The sequence below is a fragment of the Chiloscyllium plagiosum genome, chromosome 10 (genome assembly GCF_004010195.1).
Source record: "Chiloscyllium plagiosum isolate BGI_BamShark_2017 chromosome 10, ASM401019v2, whole genome shotgun sequence".
Classification (NCBI taxonomy): domain Eukaryota; kingdom Metazoa; phylum Chordata; class Chondrichthyes; order Orectolobiformes; family Hemiscylliidae; genus Chiloscyllium; species Chiloscyllium plagiosum.
In genome coordinates, this window is record NC_057719.1 from 54,189,043 (window position 1) to 54,199,602 (window position 10,560).

Sequence of the window (10,560 nt, forward strand, 5' to 3'; positions counted from 1 at the left end):
GCATGTCCTTGGCAGAGTGAGAGGGGGAGTTGAAATGTTCAGCCACAGAGCGGTGGGGTTGATCGGTGCAGGTGTCCCAGAGATGATCTCTGAAACCATTTGCAAGTTGGCGTCCTGTCTTCCCGATGTATAAGATAGCACATCGGGTGCAACGAATACGTAGATGACATTAGTAGAGGTACAGATAAACTTCTGTCAGATGTGCAAGGATCCTTTGGGACCTTGGATGGAGGTGAGGGGAGTGGTGTGGGTGCAGGTTTTGCACTTCCTGCAGTTGCAGGGGAAGGTTCCAGTGGGGTGTGTGTTGGTGTGAGGTGTGGATCTGACGAGGGAGTCGTGGAAGGAATGGTCTTTCCGGAACACTGGTAGGGGTGTGGAGGAAAAAATATATCTGGTGGTGGGGTCTGTTTGTAGGTGGCGGAAGTGGCGGAAGATGATGCAGTGTATGTGGAGGTTGGTGGGGTGAAAGGTGAGGACCAGGGGTATTCTGTCCTTGTTGCATTGGGAGGGATGGGTTCGAGGGCAGAGGTGCAGGAAGTGGAGCAAATGCACTGGAAGATATCATTGACCATCTGGAAAGGGAAATTGCAATCTTTCCCTCCCCTCACCTTATCACAGATCTAATCTTCCAACTCAGCACCATCTTTACGCAGTGTTCTACCTGTCCATCTTCCTTCCCACCTATCTGCTCCACCCTCCGCTCTGACCTATCACCATTACCCCCACCTCCATCCGCCTATCACACTCTGAAGTACCTTCCCCCAAGCCTCACCCCCTCCCAATTATCTATCCACTCCCTCAGCTCACAAGCCTCAATCCTGGTGAAGGGCTTCTGCCTGAATCATTGATTCTCCTGCTCTAGGATGCTGCCTGACCTGCTGTGCTCTTCCAGCACCATACTCTCGACTCTAAGACATACAGTCGCATGTTCAGTTTAGCAATTTATTAATTTTTGAAAGTTATCCATACCCTTATTATGGGCTTAAGGGTCAAAACAAACCATGGAAAATCTAAACAATTTATTCTATTGGAAGTTTTATTCCAGAGAACCTTTTTCATGAGCTACTCCAGATGGCATGTCAATCAAAATACCCCAGGAAGAAGGTTTTTTTTGTCAATTTGAAATGATTCTGGGCAATTAAATCACTTTAGATTATTACATTAGAGACCCCAAGAGATGCTTTGAGCACTTCAAATGCATAAAAGTATTTTTTTACCATTGGGAGTGAGAAAGGTAGCCTAATGTATCAGTACACTTACATAATACTGATCAATTTAACTGTGAAAATACATTTGCAAAGAAGGTCCTGATTACTGATCACTGCACTAGAAACACATCTAATTTTCAATATAATTTTAACTTGAAACAACTTTTTTTTGGTAAAAGCATGTGACTGAAAATATTCTAAAGGCAGCTGGGGGTTTTACCTTCCAGTTACCCAAATAAGACTGGAGTTTCCCAATGGTCCAAGTGTGGGGGTTCTGAAACCATGTTTTCTTACTGAAAAGGCACAAGTCAAAACTAATTGCCGTCAGTGGGGTGAAACTCCACCTTTGAAGTGGACAGCAAAGGGAGGAATTCTGCATTGGGGGCATATGGGCATAATCCCTGACTGTGAAAATTGTTGAACTCAAAAATGGGGCGGGAATTGCAAAATTCAGTCCTGTGTGGCATTTTTAATTCCTAGAAGTTCCATTTTGACATGGATGGAGGCACAAAATGCTGTCCATAGAGATCTGGAATGGTCTGGGTATGTACAGACATTGGACAGATTGGACCGTTCTTAACAGTAGGACTGTAGAATCTGCCAGTTTCTTCCCATTCACCACCAGCACTGCTTAATCAAAGTGTTTGATGCAAAGTCCAGGTCTTTGTTCCCATTGCTTAAGTGGTATATTACGTATGTCATACCTCATGTGGTTAAACAATTGCGGGCACTTTCTGGAATGTGATAGTTGTTATGAAGGATACAGTGTTAGTAGGTTATGTGAATATCACTGCATAGTTAGGTGGAAGATTCAATGTGCTGTTATAATGCCAATGGTTGTCAATTACTAAAAACTATGTTTTGAGATAGGATCTTGACCATTTTTAAAAATCATTACATTTTCTCAGGCACTGGAACCATGTCCTATTCGCATTGCTCTGAATTGGATCCCTTGCCTCCTGCAGGTTTGGATATCCCTTCAGCTCTGTAACCTTTCCTACACTGTCGTGCTGTGGAATCTTTGAGTTTCCTCCTTCAGTCCTAGAATCATTTTCTTACATGAGCCCAGTGCATCTTAGGCCTTCAGTTTGAAACACATGCATACATGCAGATTATAAAGAAAGTTTTTCCAAATGAATGATTGTTTTCAGAACAGTTGGGTTGCCCTTTTAGACCCTGCAGGTATTTTAAATCGTTACAATCATCAATTAGCTTCAAGAAAGAATGTTCAAAAAAAGGCTTTCAAACAAGTGTGTTTAAGCGCAACACTTGTTTCACACCCATTTCATGCTTTCACCAATATAACTCTTTTTAGCTTCACTTTGACTGAATTGAAACTCCAGTGAGTGACCAACACTAGTTTTGGTTGCAGTTGATGTTTTGTTTTGACGAGACTATTCCTTCTAAAGGATCACTTATGCGATTTGTGACTGACTGGACCTTGGAAAAGCATAGTCAACATAAACTGCAGCCATTAGCAATACTAAGGCCACACACATTGATTCCAGAGGAATATCAGGCAGAAAATTAAAGTAGAGAAAATCTACTCCTGCAATCAAGATAAATTAAGTTAAGCTTTCAGATGATAAATACTAAATAATGAAACAATGTGATCAAATTACATAATTTTATTCATGTTCTAAACTTATAAACCAAAGCATTGTTTTCTAAACATAGGCATCTGAAAAATTACAAAAAAAACAAACTAGCATTTCCATGCCTCATTAATAATTCTTTCATCAAGCAAGTCAGTCCTCATCAACCACGGGATAATCTGTTTTCATCATTATCGATTTCTTACTGTGGTACAGCTTTACAATTAAACTCCATTTGTCAAAAGTAAAATTATTCTTCAACTTCTTTAAAACGAAGCTGTAGGGTGATCTCCGAGATCAAAGGGGAGTTTACTTTGTGTCTGGATAGTGATACATTTGCAAGGTGATTACATGGAGCTATTGCCAGTACTTTATGATCTTTCTCTTCAACTATAACAGTATTCTCAAGACTGATATCTGCAAGGCTGAACAAGATATTGATAATGAAACATTTACCCATACCCATTGCAGATTAGGGTTTTTGTGGATCTATATTCTTTTCTCCAAAATAAAAGCTATTAATCTGTCTGAGAGAGGATTTATGTGCTTTGTCTTTAAAACTTCGCCTTTTCCACTGTCATTTTACTTTAATATTCAGCTGTAAGACCAGGAGAAAAATTGAGGAAACTGGCAGAAGATGTCAGGTGTTTAGCAATTATGGGATGACCAGCAATGTGTCTCACATGAATCATCAGCTTCAAACATTTGACTTTACTTGATTTGGTGAATGTTTAGTTGGATGAGTACCTGTGATCAACTGAATTACTTTGCCCAAGAATATTGATCAGTGCCAAACCTGCCTTGATACAAGATCAATTGTGCTAATACACTTAATGTTCTAGGCTGTTCATAGTGGTGTAAATTGTCAAAGAAAGAATGTTAACCTGGTCAAGCAAAGCATGAAAGCGATCCACTCATTAATCTCTGGTGTAACTGAGCATTACCTCAGTTTTCAAGGTTTTATCTTGTTTATGACAATAATATTCTGTGTATCCCAAAGACTGGGTTTTATACAGAATTGAGCAATGCTTACCATCATGTCTGTGCTCTGCCCAAGAACAGGTCCTTGGCTTATTGCCTGCTGATGCTTTATCCTGCAATAGTTAATTGGCAGTTTTTGTCAGGAGCCATTTGCCATTGTTTTCGACATTCAAGATGAAGGGAAGGCGGCAGCTTCCAAGTCTGCCCCAGCCAGAACAGAATGTGAACTCACGCTTTTCCTGTTATTCTGAATCACTGGCTTACCATCTGGTCAAAAAAAAAAGAAAAGAACTGTTTTCTACATTCTAAAGGCCACACCCAAATCTGGACATGAGTTAATTCCACCAGCGTAATGTTTTGGAATAGTGAAAAAAATTTACAAATTCATAAATGAAATCACCATTTTTTTTTGCAAATGCTATCTTGAGGTCAGCTTTGCTACTTTAAATCCACACCAGCAAAAAAAGAGGCAAAACACTTTTGGGAGTACAAGAAGTACAATAGAGATAGAAAGCAAATTTCAAAGCATAGAATGGCACTCCATTGACATTCTGTTAGAATTTCAATTAGTTAAAGAAATTGTTAATCTTTACTTCTTAGACAAATCAATACTTGATTTTTAAAAAGCACTCATTACATTGGGAAATGAATAAGGAGAACCAAAGTATTTTTGCTATTTGTTATTTCTCATGATTATAAAAACCTGAAAAGGATTTCTTAATTTTAGAAGATTAACTTAAATATTAGGTTCCCTAGAGTATGGAAACAGGCCCTTCGGCACAACAAGTCCACACTGGCCCTCCGAAAAGTAATCCACCCAGACCCATTCCCCTACATTTACCCCTGATTACTGCACCTTTCACTATGGGCAATTTAGTTTGGCCAATCCACCTAACCTGCACACCTTTGGAGTGTGAGAGGAAATTGGAGTGCTCGGAGGAAACCCACAGAGACATGGGGAGAATGTGCAAATTCCACACAGACAGTCATCTGAGGCTGGAATCAAACCCAGGTCCGTGGTCCTGTGAGGCAGCAGTGCTAACCACTGAGCCACCGTGCCACCCTCATGAGGTTCAAATTCAGATTAGATTACCTACATTGTGGCAACGGGCTCTTTGGCCCAACAAGTCCACACCAACCCTCTGAAGAGCAACCCATCCAGACCCATTTCCTTCTGACTAATGCACCTAATACTGTGGGCAATTTAGAATGGCCAATTCACCTGACCTGGACATCTTTGGACTGTGGGAGAAAACTGTAGCACCCAGAGGAAACCCAGACACGGGGAGAACATAGAACATAGAACATAGAAAAATACAGCACAGAATAGGCCCTTTGGTCCACGATGTTGTGCTGAGGGTTAACCTAAATGTAAAAGAAAATAACTTAACCTATGCACCCTTCAACTCACTGCTAAATTAGATTCCCTACAGTGTGGAAACAGGCTCTTCGGACCAACCAGTCCACACCGACCCTCTGAACAGCAACCCACCCAGTCCAATTCCCCTAACTAATCCACCTAACACTATGGGCAATTCAGCATGGCCAATTCACCTAACCTGCACATCTTTGGACTGTGGGAGGAAACTAGAGCACCTGGAGGAAACCCACGGAGACATGGGGAGAATGTGCGTACACCACACAGACAGTCACCCGAGGTGGGAATTGAACTCGGGCCCCTGACACTGTGAGGCAGCAGTGCTAACCACTGAGCCACCATGCTGCCTAGCCACGTGCATGGCCAGCAGTTGCTTAAATGGCCCTAATGACTTTGCTTCCACCACCATCACTGGCAACGCATTCCATGCATTCACGACTTTCTGCGTAAAGAACCTTCCTCTGACGTCCCCTCTATACCTTTCTCCTAATATCTTAAAACTATGACTCCTCTTACCAGTCAATCCTGCCCTGAGGAAAAGTCTCTAGCTATTGACTGTATCCATTCCCCTCATTATCTTTTACGCCTCGATCAGGTCACCTCTCTTTCTTCTTCTCTCCAGAGAGAAAAGTCCGAGCTTATTCAACTTTCTTCATAAGACAAGCCCTCCAGTCCAGGGTAGCATCCTGCTAAACCTTCTTTGCACCCTCTCCAAAGCCTCTGTATCTTTCCTATAGTAGGGCGACCAGAACTGGACACAATATTCCAAGTGTGGTCTCACCAGGGACTTGTAGAGCTGTAGCAAAACTTTGCAGCTCTTAAACTCGATCCTCCTGTTCATGAAAGCCAAAACATCATATGCTTTCTTAACAATCCTATCCACTTGGGTAGCAACTTTGAGGGATTTATGTACATGCACACCAAGATCCCTTTGATCCTCCACACTGCCAAGAATCCTGTCTTTAATCCGATATTCAGCATTTGAGTTTGATCTTCCAAAATGCATCACTTTGCATTTGTCCAGGTTGAACTCCATCTGACATTTCTCAGCCCCGCTCTGCATCCTGTCTATGTCGTGCTGCAGCCTCCAATAGCCCTCGATACTATCGATGGCACCTCCAACTTTTGTGTCATCTACAAATTTACTAACCCACCACTCAACTTCCTCATCCAAGTCATTTATAAAAACTACAAAGAGCAGAGGCCCAAGATCAGAGCCCTGCGAGATCCCACCTCCAGGCAGAATATTTTCCATCTACAACCACTCTCTGCCTTCTGTCAGCTAAACAATTCTGAATCTAGTTAGCCAAATCTCCCTGTATCCCATACTTCTTGACTTTATGAATGAGCCTACCTTGGGGAACCCTATCAAATGCCTTGCTGAAGTCCATATACACCACATCCACTGCTCAACCTTCTTTGACCTGTCTTGTCACCTCCTCAAAGAACTCAATAAGATTTGTGAGGCATGACCTGCCCCTCACAAAGCCATGCTGACTGCTTTTAATCATGCTATGCTTTGCCAAATAGTCATAAATCCTATCCTTCAGAATTTTTTCCAAACCTTTGCTGACCACAGACATAAGACTGACTGGTCTGTAATTGCCAGGGATTTCCCTATTACCGTTCTTGAAAAGAGGAACAACTTTCGCCTCCTGCCAATCCTCCGGTACGACTCCCGTGGAGAGTGAGGAGGCAAAGATCTTCGCCAGCGGCTTAGCAACCTCCTTTCTAACTTCCCGGAGCAGCCTAGGATAAATTTGGCCTGGCCCTGGGGACTTATCAATCTTAATGTTTTCCAAAATTTCCAGCACATCAACTTCATCAATCTTGATCTGTTCAAGCCTGTTTCTCAGTTCCTCAAAGTTCTCATTCACATCAAGGTCCCTTTTCTTAGTGAAAACTGAAGCAAAAAACTCATTTAGGGCTACCCTATCTGCTCAGACACCATGCACAAGTTCCCCAGGCTAACTCTGATTGGCTCCACTTTCTCCTTCATCATTCTTTTATTCCTCACGTTTGAGTAAAAAGCCTTTGGGTTCTCCCTAATCCTTTTTGCCAAGCCTTTTGCGTGCCCCCTCCTGGCTCTCCTCAGTCCATTTCTGAGCTCCTTTCTAGCAAGCCTGTAATCCACTAAAGCTGTACAAGATCCTTGCTTCCTCCACCTGCCTTCTTCCTTTTGACAAGAAGCTCCTCTGTTCTCATCATCCGAGGTTCCTTAATCTTACCCCTTCTTACCTGTCTCAGAGGAACAAATTTGTGTATCAGTTGCAACAACGGCTCCTTAAATAGTCTCCACATGTCTGCTGTGTCCTTTCTGTGGAACAATTGCTCCAAGTCTGTATTTGAAAATGTGTTGCTGGAAAAGCGCAGCAGGTCAGGCAGCATCCAGGGGACAGGAGAATCGACGTTTCGGGCATAAGCCTGAAGAAGGGCTTATGCCCGAAACGTCGATTCTCCTGTTTCCTGGATGCTGCCTGACCTGCTGCGCTTTTCCAGAAACACATTTTCAGCTCTGATCTCCAGCATCTGCAGACCTCACTTTCTCCCCAAGTCTGTATTTCCCAAATCCTGTCATCATTTCCTTTTCCCCAATCAAATATCTTCCCTCAGTAACTGCTCCTTTCTCTCTCTAAGGCTATGGTAATTGTGTGGCAGTTGTGATCACTGTCACCAAAGTGTTCTCCCACCATGAGATCTGACACCTGTCCTAGCTCATTGCCGAGCACCAAATCCAAAATGGCCTCTCCCTTTATCGGTCTGTCTACATACTGAGTAAGGAAACCCTCCTGAACATACCTGACAAAAACAACTCCATCCAAACCATCTGCACTTAGGAGAATGTGCAAACTCCGCACAGACATCACTCAAGGCTAGACTCAAACCTGGACCCCCTGGTGCTGTGAGGCAGTAGTGCTAACCATTGGGCCACCATGCCCTTTTTTAGGGATTGCAGATTGCAGACTGTATTATACCGCAGTTATGAAACACCACCCATGTTTAAAGAAAAATGTTTCATCTATTTAGAGTTTACAAGACTAAGATTTTAATTAATTGAATCCTTTAAATAGTTTTTTAAAATTATAAAACAAACAATTCGTCAGTTGGATTAAGAAAATTAGCATATACAGGCTTGAGTTCATGTCCTACCATCGCGGCCAGGTGAAACATGCAACCAATTCAGCAGCAGCAATCAATGCAAAAGCACAGATGTGACCTCACTGAAGCTCATTTAGATGAATGGTGTTTGGAAGTGGTCATTATCTCCTTCAAAAGAGCACTTCAGCACACACTCAAAGAACATACTGTCAACTGGAAAATGGCTAATGTAACACCCCTGTTAAGAAAGGAGGGAGGCAAAAGACAATAAATTATAGATTGGTTAGCCTGAACTCAGTCATTGATATGATTTTGGAGTTCATTAGTAAGGATGAAATTGTGGAGTACAGAACAAACCCGGTTATCCGAACATTGATTATCTGAATTTCTGATTATCCAAACCAGATCTCAAGGTCCTGATGCTTGCATAATCTGTGTAATCCGAACATTCAATTATCCAAACAAAATGTTCCCCGCCTGTGTCATTTGGATAATTGAGGTTACCCTGTTCTTGGAAGCACGTGGTAAAGTAGGGCTGAGTCAGCATGGCTTCCTCCAGGAGAGGTCATGTCTGACAAATTTGTTAAAATTCTTTGAGGATGTAACAAGCAAGTTAGACAAAGGAGAGTGATCTATTTAGATTTCTAGAAAGCCTTTGAGAAGGTGCCATGCAGGATGCTGCTAAATAAGATTAGGACTCATGGGTTAGAGGCAAGGTATTGGCATTGACAGAGGTTTGGCTGACAGATAGACAGCGCAGAGTGACAATAAAGGATTCTTTTTCAGAATGGTACCATGGACTAGTGGAGTTCAACAGTGTTCAGTGTTGGGACTACAACTATTCACATTACACATTAACGATTGGGACAATGGACTTGAGGGATTGTTGCTAAGTTTGCAGGTGACACAAAGATAATTGGAGGGACAGGTAGTGTTGAGGAAGCGGGGAGGCTGCAGAAGGTCTTGGACAGGTTAGGAGAGTGGGCAAACGAGTGGTAGATGGAATACAATGTGGGAAAGTAGGACGTTATGCACTTTGGTAGGAAGAATAGAGATGTAGACAATTTTCTAAATGGGGAAAAGCTTCAGAAATCTGATGCACAAAGCAAGTTTGGAATCCTAGTTCAGAATTCTCCTAAGGTTAATGTGCAGGTTCAGTTGGCGGTTAGGATGGCAATTGCAATGACAGCATTCATTTCAAGAAAGCTAGAAAACAAAAGCAGAGATGTACTGCTGAGGCTGTGTAAGGCTGTGGTCAGACTGCATATGGAATATTGTGAGTAGTTTTAGGTCCTGAATCTAAGAAAGCATGTGTTGGAATTGGAGAGGATTCAAAGAATATTTGTACGAATAATCCCAGAGGTGAAGGGCTTGTCATGCAGTCTCTTGGTTTGTACTCAATGGAGTTTAGAAAGATGAGAATACAGGGAGAATACAGAATACTGAGAGGCCTCAATAGAGAAGGTGGAGAAGGTGGAGAAACTAGAGAGACGAGAGCATGTGATCACAGCCTTAGAGTGAAGGAATGACCCTTTAGAACTGAGAACAAGGAGGAATTTTTATAGTCAGCGAGTGGTCAATCATTGCCACAGAGGGCTGTGGAGGTTGTCATTGAGTGCATTTAAGATAAAGATAGATAGGTTCTTAATTGGTAAAGGGATCAAAGGTAGCAGGGAGAATGCAGAAGACTGGGTGTTCAAAGTTTGTGAGAAGATTTGTAGCTCGGGTGCTCGTTGTTGTGGTTCTGTTCGCCGAGCTGGGTATTTGTGTTGCAGGCGTTTCGTCCCCTGTCTAGGTGACATCCTCAGTGCTTGGGATCCTCCTGTGAAGTGCTTCTGTGATCTTTCCTCCGGCATTTATAGTGGTTTGAATCTGCCGCTTCCGGTTGTCAGTTCCAGCTGTCCGTTGCAGTGGTCGGTATATTGGGTCCAGATCGATGTGCTTATTGATTGAATCTGTGGATGAGTGCCATGCCTCTAGGAATTCTCTGGCTGTTCTGTGTTTGGCTTGTCCTATAATAGTGGTGTTGTCCCAGTCGAATTCATGTTGCTTGTCATCTGTGTGGGTGGCTACTAAGGACAGCTGGTCGTGTCATTTTGTGGTTAGTTGATGTTCATGGATGCGGATCGTTAGCTGTCTTCCTGTTTGTCCTATGTAGTGTTTTGTGCAATCCTTGCATGGGACTTTGTACATTACGTTGGTTTTGCTCATGCTGGGTATCGGGTCCTTCGTTTTGGTGAGTTGTTGTCTGAGAGTGGCTGTTGGTTTGTGTGCTGTTATGAGTACTAGTGGTCGCAGT

General features: G+C 42.6%; 1 long non-coding RNA gene across 1 annotated transcript in view; it reads left to right on the plus strand.

Annotated features, from left to right (window-relative positions):
* Positions 1 to 10,472: 10,472 nt before the first annotated feature.
* The window catches only part of LOC122553978, an 11,371-nt gene continuing 11,283 nt past the window's right edge, over positions 10,473 to 10,560 (plus strand). Inside the window, exon 1 of the long non-coding RNA XR_006312889.1 lies at positions 10,473 to 10,558. This is a non-coding gene — a long non-coding RNA (uncharacterized LOC122553978). The remainder of the gene's footprint in view (positions 10,559 to 10,560) is intronic.